The sequence below is a fragment of the Equus caballus genome, chromosome 14, assembly GCF_041296265.1.
Source record: "Equus caballus isolate H_3958 breed thoroughbred chromosome 14, TB-T2T, whole genome shotgun sequence".
NCBI classification, from domain to species: Eukaryota; Metazoa; Chordata; class Mammalia; order Perissodactyla; family Equidae; genus Equus; species Equus caballus.
Genome location: NC_091697.1, coordinates 106,088,377 through 106,101,430, shown reverse-complemented (window position 1 = coordinate 106,101,430; position 13,054 = coordinate 106,088,377).

The following is a 13,054-nucleotide window of genomic DNA, read 5'->3' as shown; positions in this document are numbered from 1 at the left end:
GAGGAGGTTTATTAGGTGGGAATAAGTTTACGATATAGCTCAGGACCTCACAGGGGTCTGTGTCTACAAGGGAGGCACTGTAATTACAAGGAGTTTTAAAGGGAACATTCTCAGCCAGGAATAATATAATTTCAGTCGTTTCTCCAAGCTTCTCAGTGCCTATGCACATGAACTTACTAAGCCCTACAGACTCCCAGAATGGGTTGTGAGTATCATTGTGTCTTTCAGGCAATAAAAGGAGCTGTGGCCACAGAGTGCTGCCTTTGTGCTCCCAGAGTTACCCGGCTCAGTGGTCCTCCAGGGGTGGTCCAGGCCTCCCTGGTGGTCTGCAGTGAACTTCCAGGGGTCTGTGGGTTGGGCTCCTGGAGTAGTCATGCTTCGTCAAGAGCAATGTCTCTGCTTATGCTCCATCTTCTGATAATTTGCCGAATTTTGATGCCATTCTTCTTGTTTCCCCTTGAGACACGGCCATGCCCGCCTTGTGCCTCGTCTTTACACCGCTAAGTTTTTGGAAGTGTTAGGTGGCCTGAGTGTTCTCTGGTCTGAAAAAGTAGGCTGCTAGTCCAAAGTGTTAGCTTTTCCGGTTTATCTCGGCTTTTACTTAACACGCCATCCTGCGGTGCTGCGCCTCGGCCCTGTACCCAGGCACAGGATGGTTCAGAAGTTTTCTCCTGTTTCCATAGCTGCTGTTTTCCTCCTCCAAGAGCAGGTGTTGGTTGTCAAGATATCATCCAGACCATGCTGCTTTCTTGCCTAGTAAAAGGCCGCGAAAGGAAACCATGAAAAATAGAGAAATTATTTGTAGGTCAAGGTTTGTTATTCAACATCAAGGTTTCGTTTTCGTGGAGACAGGAAAAGCCCATTCACATGCCCACCCACTGAGTTTATTAAGTGCCTTTGTTTTCTTTTGTTATTGGCTGTTCTTTCAAAGGCTTTTGCAAGTATACATAGAGTTATGTATTTTTAAATCAGTAACTCTTTGCAAAACTTTGCATTTCAAATGGAAGTTTCTATCTATTGGCTCAATTTTCCAGTAAAAGAACTCTTAAACCACAACAACCTGAGATTCCCTGGAAACTTTTTAACTTTTTTGGTCTGTTTCTTTGACAATAAAATTTCACATCTGGACTGACAAGCTTGGTGCCAAGTTTTAAACTAATGCAGTTTCAGATGGATGAGCTGTTATGTTCAAGCACAAAGACTCAGGCCTCTAATAGAATTGCTGATAGCCCTTTGCCCACAACTTGCTGCTGGAATCACAATGTTGCTCTGCTTAGTGACCGGTGAACTCAGATCCCTGCTGCAGACCGTCTTTCTAGAGAAGACAGATTGCTTTTTAATTCCCTCTTCATCACTTAGTTATCACATAGGGCCCAAGTATCCCGGCTCTTCCACTTATATCATCTGTGCCAATAAGGGCTCCCACAAGCCTGGGTGTGAGACTCAAGTCAACAGAGCTCCAGGTTATTCAAACTAGTCCTCCTTCAGAGGGCCTACTTGAGTGGATTGTGACTCCTGGAGACCCTGTGTCCAGCAGAGCAGACCCCTGCCTTGTCTTTCTTCACCATCCTCTCCCCTTGAGGAGCTGTATCAGACAATTCCGTGCTCCTATTCACAGGGTGTTCATGGCCAATTTTTTCAGAAGTGGGTGGCCAGGTCCTTCTTCCTGGTCTGGCTTAGTCTGTCAGCTCCACTGAAACCTGTCCACCATGTGTGACCCTGCTGGTATTTGAACCCAGTGGCATAGCTTTCAGCACCACAGCAACACACGGCCACCACAGTATGACAGCCAACAGAAGGATGGTGTGGTTCCCAGATTGGCAAACGAACTTGGGTCGCGATGGTGAGAACGCAGGGTCTTAACCACTAGACCCCAGGGCTGGCTTCAGAGGGTGACTGCTCCCATGTTAATTCCTTCCTGCTTCTCTTTCCTCTGCACACCACAGTACCTTGTTCAAAACTTAATGTAAAGATTCTGTAACAAACAAACCCAAAAATGCATAGTGGCTCAAATGTCATCAAGGTTTCTTATTTCTCGCCTATATAAAGTCCAAATTATGTTCCCAACTGGCAGCCTGCTCTGCTTCAATCTGTGATCCAGGGGCTCAGGGTGGCTCTGGCATTTGTCCCACGTGGCCCATCTGTGTCAACCCAACACGAGGAGAAAAGAGCATGGCAGCTCACATCTGGGCGGTGCTGGAGGGCCAGGCCCAGAGCATCACATATCACTTCTGCTCACATTTCTTTAGTCACAAGATCAAACCAAACCACGAAGAACCACGAAGGAGGGAGAGGAAATGGGATTGGTGGATCGTGAGCTAGTCTGCCCACCTCAGCTCTAGCCCTAACACTTCATTCTCAGGACCCCCCTCCACCCCGGATGATAAGGGCCTCCAACACACAGACTGTAACAGAATCGTGTCACCCTTCCCTCTAATCCTGGTCTCTGGGCAAATGAAGGGATGAATTTTAGCCAGAAGAGACATAGTGTGGACATATTTTACAAATCTTGGCCTTCCTTATTGCGAGGACAGACTGTGAGGCTGAGCAGATGCAGCGGTTGAGGTCATCTTTTGTACAACTGGAAAAGGATTCTTGTCTTTTCTAATTATAAAAATAGTGTGTGCTCGTTGTAAAAATTCAGAAAGATGCTGAAAATATTTTAAAGGAGGAGATAAAGACCATCCATAATCTCTTTTCCCAAGAGATGCTAAAATTTTTCTTGTTTATATACTCTGATGGATTTCTTATGCGAATGTAATTTAAGTTAATTTGTATCTGCAAAATAAAACAAAAAAGATCATACTGCACAGCATATACTATTTTGCAATTTGTTTATTTAACAAGATACATTATGAACGTAAACACATGTAAATAAATACAGATTTGCATCATAATTTTTGGCTACATATTATTTGATTGTACAGACGTGTACAACTGTATATTACACTTAGCTTAGCTGAACAGGTATAGACTGGGTGGGCAATGAGACCTGGAATTATATCTACTTTGTTTATTGGTTTATCCCCAGGGCAAGATGTGATGTCTTGCTCATGGTAGATGCTCAGTAGCGCTGGGATTAAGCCTTTCAGCCCTTGGTGTGCATTCAAATCACATGGGGATCTTGGTAGGACAGAGTGTGATTCAGAAGGTCTAGGTAGGCTCTGAGATTCTGCCATTTTAATAAGCTTCCAGGTGATGCCCATGCTGCTATACCTTGAGTAGCAAGGATCTCAACCAGTAGTTCTCAAGGGGGATGATTTTGCCACCCATGTGACATTTGGCAATATCTAGAGACATTTTGGGTTGTTATGACTGCGGAGTGTATGTGGGGGGTTCTACTGGCATATAGTGAACAGAGGACAGGGATGGTGCAACACATCCTGCAATGCACAGAACAGCTCACAACAAAGAATTATCTGGCTCGAACTGTCAGTAGTATCACGGTCCAGAAGCTCTGATCTAGCCTTTCTTGTCTGACCCACAGAACACACACAAAATGATTTGTGTGACTATTTTCTCAACGTTCCCAAGGATGGTACATAACCAGTACTGAATTTGATGCATGGGAGAGAAGCTGAGTCATTAAAACAACGGATGCTTTAGGGAATACCAGCCTAATTCTTTCCCAGAACCCGGATTGAGAACTGGTTGTGCTACCGTCTTGTTTCAGGGATTAAGGAAGCCAAATCTCACAGCTCCATTGCCCTCTCTCTTCCTCCTTCCCTCCTGCCCTCCCTCCCTCCATCCTTCCATGGAAAGAGGGATCGGAAATCATTGCTCGCCCTTTAGCCCTCCTTGAGGGCTGAATAAGTAACTTATTGGAACAACATGGACTCTATAGAATGCATGGGCTATTTAGTTGGATGATATTCAGAGGAGCTTTTTTACAAAGTCAGGGCCCTCATGGACCAGGCTTAACACAGAGTTGCAGCCAATAAACATGGTCCAGCCACCAGCCAACACTCAAGTTCCACATGTGCATTTCTCAAACACCGTGCAAGAGATGATAGAACACAACATATTTAAAAACAAAGAAAACAAGCAGAGCTTTCATTTTCTTTACTTTCTTATATCCATACCTGTCTCCCCCTTCTTTTGATGTAAATGCCCCTCAACTCCTCCACCAGCCTTAACTCCCAGGCCTTTGTGTTTCTCCCAATTACATCAATTCTGCGTCATGAAGGCCCAAAGAACCAGCCTTGCTGAGAATAATTTCTCTTGAAGGGCACAGAGACGAGAATCTCTATGAATAAAGTCAGAATTCTCTTTAGAAGACAGGGGAGAGGATATAGACAGAGATACAGATGATATCGATATAGATGTAGATGTAGGTATTACATTAGTCAATATTCTCCAGAGAAACAGAACTGATAGGATACATATATATATATTATTATAAGGAATCAGTTCACGTGATTATGGAGGCTGAGAAGTCCAAGATCTCTGCAGTCCACAAGCTGGAGACCCAGGAGAGCCGATGGCCTAAGTTCCAGTCCAGTCCAAAGGCCTGAGACCCAGGAGAACTGACGGTGTTAGTTCCAACCCACAGCCAGCAGGCTCGAGACCCAAGAAGAGCCGATTTTTCAGTTTGGGTCCAAAGGTAGGAAAAGACCAATGTCCTAGCAGTTAGGCAGGAGGAGCTCCCTCTTCCTTGGTCTTTTTGTTCTTTTCAGAGCTTTGACTGCTTGGCTGCGGCCCACCCTCACTAGGGAGGGCAATCTGCCTTACTCAGTCTACTGATTCATGTTGGTCTCATCCAGAAACACCCTCACAGATGCACCCAGAATGACGTTTGACCAAATATCCAGACACTCTGTGGCCCAGTCAAGCTGACACACAAAATCAGCCACCAGGTATAGACATATAGATATGGATCTATCCGTCTTGATGACATTCATAGTTTTTGTCCTGTGCTATCAGTGCACACTTACGAGAGCATTCTGGGGCTCCCATGAGCGTCTCTAGATGGAGTTACTTCTGCTGACCTAAATTCTCCTGAAGGTTTCCGCCACAGTTAGGTCCCCTTTGAGCCAAGGCACAGTGGTGTGACATAAATGGAAAGGACGTGGGACTGCAAAGTGGGATCCGTGCCTGCAGGGCTCTGACCTCGAGCAAAGCTGTCAACCACAGATCCTGGAGTCCCAAAGACGTGGATTTGAAGGCCAGCTTTGCTTCACTTTTCTCACCCTTAAAATGGGACCCTTAAGCCCACAGAGGATTTCTCTAAGAACAGAAAGGGCAAGCATTTGGGGAATGCCCAGCATGGTGTTTGAAACACAGCAGTCGCTCAATGCATACATAATAGGTGCAATGGGAGGCGAGGGAGCTGACGAGCCACTCTGGCTGAGGAAGGCGATAGGAGTGTTATGGGTATGTTCTCAGGAGGTGCCCAGCCTTCCAGGTTTGGCCTCCGCTAAATGGTTCCACATCTAAACACAGCATGCCCCTTATTGATTCTTCAAGGCACTTTCAGGTCTGAGGTCAGGGAATCATTCCAGACTTACCAGAACCAGGGTAGGGCCCTGTTTTAAAGGAACCCTTGGCCAGAGATCAGGGGATACTCTCTCTTCCTTGCCAGACTCCAAATAACTAACGGATTCTTTTTATTAGGCAGCAAATGAAAAAGATTCAGGATTTCAAGAAACAGGTATCAGGCTAAAAGAATTTTCAACAAACTCTCTTAGATCGCATTTCTACTCATGACACCGTTAGGTAAAATTGCTCAGGCTTCTGCTGGTGAGACAGCTTGTCTCGAATAATTTCAAAGGTCAGAGCCGATCTGGAGACTCCTCCTTTCTAAGGAGGTTGTCAGAGAAATAGGTCACTTAGGGCTATGCTCTGTGGACACAGTCGCAGCGCGGTTTCTCTCTCTGCAAGGTGACCAACCTCCGTCATCGATGATGAAGATGACCGACAATGATGACACTCAGCTACAACTCTTCCCTTCCCATTCGGCACTGAGAGGCTGGCTTCCTCTTTTTAGAAACGGAAATATTACAAAGTAGCCAGCATGCCGGAATTATCACGAGGTGAGTAAGATGTAAAGAGTTAAGAGCACGTGATGATTTCATTCCCTCACCTTCTTCTACCATATTTAAGTGATCTTGCGGGCATGGCCCACGCTCATAGCACCATGTGCTCCTGGTGGCCGGTTACCACAGCTGCACATTCACAGAGGAAGAACAATTGTAACCTCGCAGCTGACCCAGCAGGATTGTCACAGGGTTCCTGACACAGAACCAGACATATTAACGCTCCGCAGTGGTTCTGACGTGTGGTCAGGGTTGAGAATTACACACTGAAGTCTCTTGGCCGCTCAGCGTGGTCCCGTTCCTTCCCAACATGGGCTGTGGCCTCATTTAAGCAAGCGCCTTACCAGTATCTGTCAGACGGATGTCCCGGCTCTTCTAAGAAACTGCGACCTCCATGAGCCACATGGCCTTGTTTCTCTGGTCTCCAGGTGTCTGATGTTTACCCTGGAGCAGAGATTGAGTCCCCACAGTTTCGTGAGGCAGGGGCACTTACAAACATGACATTAGCTAGAGAATATTTGCTAAGCAAATTAGCAGTGTAAATAAGATTAGAGGGAGGCAAGGAGTGGGTTTAAATGTTAAAATGCCTGAGGACAAACTGTGTTCAAGCATCTCAAAAGCATCAGTTAATACTTAAGCAATTTAAAATTAATTACAAATACCTATTCTACCAGGCCACGCTTTGCTGACCTATATATGTAGCTGGAAGAAGGAAGCAGCCTCTTTTCAACCGTTCTGCAATCCACATGTTTCATTTGAATCTCAAGCGTCCTCACATACTGGCCTATGGATTTGAATGAAATGACATGACTGCTGCTTCTCATGTCTTGGGAACCCCAAGCCCCAGTTGTTCATACAGTGCCTTGCATGGTCCCCCCACATATATGTGGAACTTCCCAAAGAGTGACTTACGTCCATCTGTGAATCAGCTTAGGGACATGCCTCCCACTGCCTCTGCCATCCACACTCAGCCTCCAAGGGCCCCCACAGCCCAGGGCCCTGGCCTCAGCCGCCTGCCTTGGCCTCTGCTGCTGGCAGCTGCAGTCACCTGCAGATCCTACTTCCCGCAGCCACCTCCTGCCCCTGACGGGGACTCTTTCCAAAAGACTCTGCCCGGCCGCGGTTCAGCTGATTCAGCCTGGCCACAGCCAGTGCTATCCGTCACCACCAGACCACGACACCTCACGGTCTCCTGTAAACCAGAAAGGGAAACATTCACTTTCTCTACGTCACCTTCAGATGGACGGTTTCACAGCACGGTTCCTTGGGCCTCAGATTGTTATAAGGTTTATTGCAACAACTGCCAGTTGACACAGCCCACTCCTCTTCAAGGAATGGACAAATGCCACCAGGGCAGCAGGGATGGGAGGGTTGTATACTCGGCCGCCATGCTGCGGGTTCCAGGAACTCCACACTGAACTGCCAGCAGACCCAGTTGTTGGGTCTGGCTGGCCGGGCCACATGGATCCTTTTATTCAATGTAGCGAATTCTCCGTTGAAGAACTCACCTTCTCTCCCCACTCTCCACACGTCCCCCACTGCCTCACCCCTCCGAATGTGTCTGCACACATTTGAATCCCATGGAAGACATCATTCAGGCAGCAACTCACTCCCATGTTAATCTGTTGCTACGAATAGATTGAGGGGATGGAGGGGGTGGGATGGGGAAAAAAGGGGGTGACATCCAGCACATCCCACATTCAGAAGTTCATCTACTTGTAAACTTCTAACCTGGGAACACTAATAGAAAAAAAAACCCAAGTGTGTTGGGATGATATTTTGAAAATTTAAGGTATATATTTTCCATTGAGATAATGATAATTTTTTGAAACTGAAAACGATGAGAAACGACAAGCCCGTACCGGTGAGATTACCCTTCAGTGCCAATAATTCCGAAGCCTGGAGAGTGAATAATAAAATACGGAAAATAATGCAATAGCACAATGTGTCTCTACGTGTTTTTCTAAAGACTCTTAATTCAAAGTTTACTCCAGTTTCCCAACTCTTTATTGAGAGAGCATTCCGAGACAGCTGTGGAGAAATAATCAGTGGGAGACTGGAGCATTTTAGGTGGAAGTTTTGAGTACCACCTGCACCCTCTCTTTTTTCCCCGAAGAAAGCTTTTCTAGAAGGCTTCGGCGCTAAGAAAAGAGTTACCCAGACTTTACTTTGATTCTCTGGTTTTGCTAGCTAGCATCTCGCCCCTCAGATGTTCTCTGCTGCTGTGGTTTCAACTCTCGCCCGCACAAAACGATGCTTTGACTTGCATCTCCGGCCTGACGTCTGTTGGACCCCGGCTGTGCGGCTCCCCAGAGCCAGGCCCAGCCGTCCTTCCGCATTATCGAAAGCACAAGGTCTAAAACCAAACTCACTCATTTCTCTTTTCCCAAACTAGGTCTCTTTCCGAACTTGTCCATTTCCTTCTATTTTGTAATTTCAGTTACTGAATAAGAACTTTTCAAAGCACTGGAGGCTTTAAATATTTTTCAAAAGACTGAAACCTTTTGTAAAAAGTTGTTCTTTTCCCCAGCACTGAGGTGGAAGTGCTCCCGTTTCTCTTCTTGCTCTTCTGAGGGAAAGAACAAAGCTGAATGACAAGCAGTTGAACATGGTGGCCGCAGGAGGAAGCGTGAAGGCAGGAAGCTGCCACCTCCCTTGGCTGAGACGAGGAGTGGGCAAGGACCCCAGCACCAGCTGCCACGTCTGAACGGGGTCTGCAGTCTAAAGCCATTGCTCTCACATTCCCAGCATCCTGAGGAGCGGGACGTGGGTGCGGCTCTTTTCCTGGACATGAGGCAGGATTTCCAGCCAGCATGGCCACAGGCAGATGGGCACCAAGAATGCAGAGGAGGTCACTGAGCACAGCTGCTGCGATGTCCATCTTGGAGTTTTGCTCACTGCCCAGCTTGGGCCTGGTACTGCAGTGGGCTGGGCCTGAGCACACTCTCTGCTTCCTGGGCTCCTCCAGGCCTGGCTTTGCTTCTTCCACCCATGTACCCCCAAGGGAGAGACTGCAGCTGCTGCTGCCCACAGCCTGTTTCCATGGTCTCTTTCCACGCCAATGTCAAGAGCAGGAATGTGGACTGACAGCTGACACTGACTGGTTCTTTGTCTTCTTGTTGAATAGGACATGTTAGGGGGCAGCTGAAGTGTCTCAACTTTTCTTTTTATATTGTTCTTCCAACTTTCACATTTCTGTTAGAGGCTGAGAGCACAGACTCTGTAACCAGGCTAACTGGATTCAAATCCTTTCTCCACCATTTTACCAACTGTGTGAAACTGGGCAAATTACTTACCCTCTCTGTGCACCAATTTCCTTGCCTATTAAAAGGGAATTAATAGTATGTATCTCATAGGATTATTATCGTAATTAAATGAGTTAATATTTGTAAAGAATTTAGAATAGCACTTGACCTGTAATAACTGCTCACTATTACAATGTTTATTACTAAGAAGGCATTCACTCCACAGCAGCGACCTAGACCACAATTGTAATTCTGTCATTTCTGAGACAGAAGTTTATTAACAATAGCTAACACTTGTTAAGACTACAATTTTAAGGTGGTACAATAATTATTTCACTAAATCCTGTGAAATAGACAAGGCAGAGGTTTTTGTTATACCTAATAGAGGGAGCTCAGAGAGTTTTAATAACTTGTCTAAGATCACAGAGTTTTTATAAGTACAGAATCAAAACTAAAACGTAAGCCCTTTTGTCTCCAAATTCCATTCTCTTTCCGCTGTATCAAGCTGCCTCAAGTTTTATGGATCTGTTCAGTCAGTATTTGCTGAGTGCTGGCTTGCTACTGGAACAGGTGAACTGAAATTGGGTGTGATGAAGAAATGGTCACCAACAAAGAGACTCAAGTGGACAAACGGACTTACAGCCGTTCACCCAAGGGTTGTACTTCTCATATGTATAAAATTTGGTTGTTATAAGTTGAATAATGGATTGACTCAACTTGCTATTTAAAGAAACTTTTTTAAGAAGGTGACCTCCTAAATCAGCCAGGATTTGGTCAGAAAATCATTCTAGATATTTTAGCAGGAAGGGATTTAATGCAAGGAACTATGTGCCTATAAAACTATTAGAAGGGCTGAGGGAGTGAAAGTCATAGACACCCCCTGCTGCTTTTGGGGAATCTCAAACTGCCTCCAGCTGTTCTCAAGTAGGCACGTCACAGGAATTCACCTGGAGGCCACTGCAAACCTGACTCACATCTTTGCACAAGTCTGCCTAGGGCTTCCAGAGGGAGAGTAATGATGGCTGATTCTCTTCTGCCATTTAAATAACCTATCGGTGCCTCTCATTGGCTGCATCTGAACCAGAACTCTGCTGGCAGAGGAGTCTGGGAAATGTAGTTTTCTAGGCTTCCAGCTCTGTGATACGGGGAATAAGCTTAGAAGGGCAAGGATATTGCTGAGTATCAAGAAATACTATATAGTACCCCTCTCATTGATTTGTAAAGTCCCTAATGATGGTTCTCTTCCTCAGATCCAGGAGGCTAAATATTGCTCAAAGGAGATAGGTATCAGCATTGTCTAGTCCCACCCAAGTAAAAGAGCTGAACATTTTCCCTTTGTCACCATCTTAATGGAATTAAAACTTCCACAGATGCTGTTTGAGCGTATGGCTTTTAGACCGTTGGACCCATATAAAGGAGGATGCCCATCTGTGTCTCAGAAGACCCTGTGGTTGGCACACTGTCACTTGTGTTAGATGATAAATATATGGGTGATTTGCAATTAGCAGTCGGGGGAAAGCCCCCACACTGTGCATTCCCCATGTGGCTTCTCAGCCCTGGGGGTGAGTCATAATCCCTGGAAAGGTGATCTAGAAACAACCACTGATTTCCAGGCAATTTATGCTGATTCTCATCATGCCAATTCTTTCCTCCCTATGAGGTGCTTTGGTCCAGTCCCCAAGTCTCCAGGCCCATGTGCCCCTCCCTCTCTTCCCCTCCCCCTAACCCCCAGTCCAGTGTAAGCCTCTAAGGCTAGGCACCATTAACCAGGGTCTCTCTCTAGCTTCTTTCCAATTCTTAGCTAACACGATGCCCAATTTTCTTTCAGTTCTCAAGAGTTTTTCGTCTCTTGACCAAACCTGGCTCTAACAAATAAAAAATGTCGGCCTTCAAAACCATTGTTTCTGGTATGGGCTGCAAGAGCTCACTTTGGAAGTCAAAAACTGCACATGGAATATTTCTCTCTAAAAATATTTCCAGAAACAGACCCACACTTATATAGTCACTTGATTTATAAGAAAGGCAATGAAGAAAAGATGATCTTTTTCATAAATCATCTTGGAACAATTAGATGTCTATAGGAAAAAAATTACCCTTGACCCCTACCTCACGCTGAAATATGAATTTAGGATGGACAATAGCCTTACATGTGAAATAAACTAATTAACATCCTAAAAGAAAACACAGACAGGTATCTTCACGACCTTGGTACAGGCAACAGTTCTTTCAAATCAGGACACTAAAAGGACTAACCACAAAAGGAAAAGCTAAAATTGGGGGCAGGCCCGGTGATGCAGCAGTTAAGTTCACACGTTCCGCTTCTCGGTGGCCTGGGGTTCGCCAGTTCGGATGCCGGGTGCAGACATGGCACCACTTGGCAAAAAGCCGTGCTGTGGTAGGCGTCTCACATATAAAGAAGAGGAAGATGTGCATGGATGTTAGCTCAGGGCCAGTCTTCCTCAGCAAAAAGAGGAGGATTGGCAGTAGTTAGCTCAGGGCTAATCTTCCTCCAAAAAAAAAGAAAAGAAAAAGCTAAAATTGGACTTTATTAAAAGTAAGAACTTATGTTGTTTAAAAGACACCAGAAATATGCACAGGATGGGCAGTGGAAGGGAGAAAGGAGACTACCCCACACTGGTCAGGCTGCCCCACTCAGAGTCGTGGTGCCAGCACCGTCCTTCACACACACAGTAGCAAATAAGCATTTGTTAAGCTTCTGACTGAGTCTTTACAAGCAGATTGGGCCCCATTAAAGCCAAAGGAAACAAGTAGGAGTGGGTGAAGCTGCACATCCTCCTCTCACAAGATCCCCGGAGTGGGCTTCTCCCCTCGCTGCAGAGTGGGCTGCTGGGCTCACCTTAGTGGCTCGCTCTTAGGTTAGCGCTCAGCTTCGCGTGGGCGGGGAGAGCTCCCCCTTTGGAGACCATGGGGTGCCCTGATTGTTACCTCTCTAGCCCGGGAAAGTACCTTCAATTTAAAACTCTGGCAGGCCTCCAACCTCCCCTCGTGCTCTGCTCGCTGGCCTCTGGGTAAACCAGACATGCTACAAACCAGAACAATCCCATCAGCAGCAGCCAAGCTCATCTCAGTCTAGCCACAGATGTAAAAGTCCTTGCACTTTACATTTTGGAAAATCCATCCTATGTCTACAGAAACAAGCATCCCCTCCCATGAACTGCTAATAAATATCTGGAAGATCTCAAGGAATGAACCTTGGCTGACCCACTTGCGCACATCTTTGAAATCCCTCTCTTCCGTATGTTCTGTGGAGCTGGGTGAGTGGTCTGAAAACTCTTGAACACTTTCATGAACCATAAATTCAGAGAACTGTTAGTTTGGGGATTTGCGGAACAGATTTCAGGAAGTAGCAAGGAATAATCATGTTTTGGGTCATTTCATCAATGTCCATTCCCAAGGGTTTACATATGTTCTCTGCCTCTAGCCCTACAGATCTGCATTTCCTGTTGGAAGGAAAGGAACCAAGTCAGTACTCAATTTGCAAATGATATTAATCAAAACTGTATTTTAAGTGACAGCTCTTGGTAATGTGGGGATAGCTCCATCTCTCACAGAAGATCTATTCTGTCTGCTTGAATGTGAATGAAAAGCAATGTATGTCCTCTCTGCATAAAGAATCATCTCATAAATATATACCCCTTTCCCATACGGCACAACCTTCCAGCCCTCGTTATGAGTGCATTCAGAGGAACAGTAAGCAGTAGCTTTGAGCTGCATGACCAAGCTCATTTTATTTTAAGAATCTAAGGGTTTGAC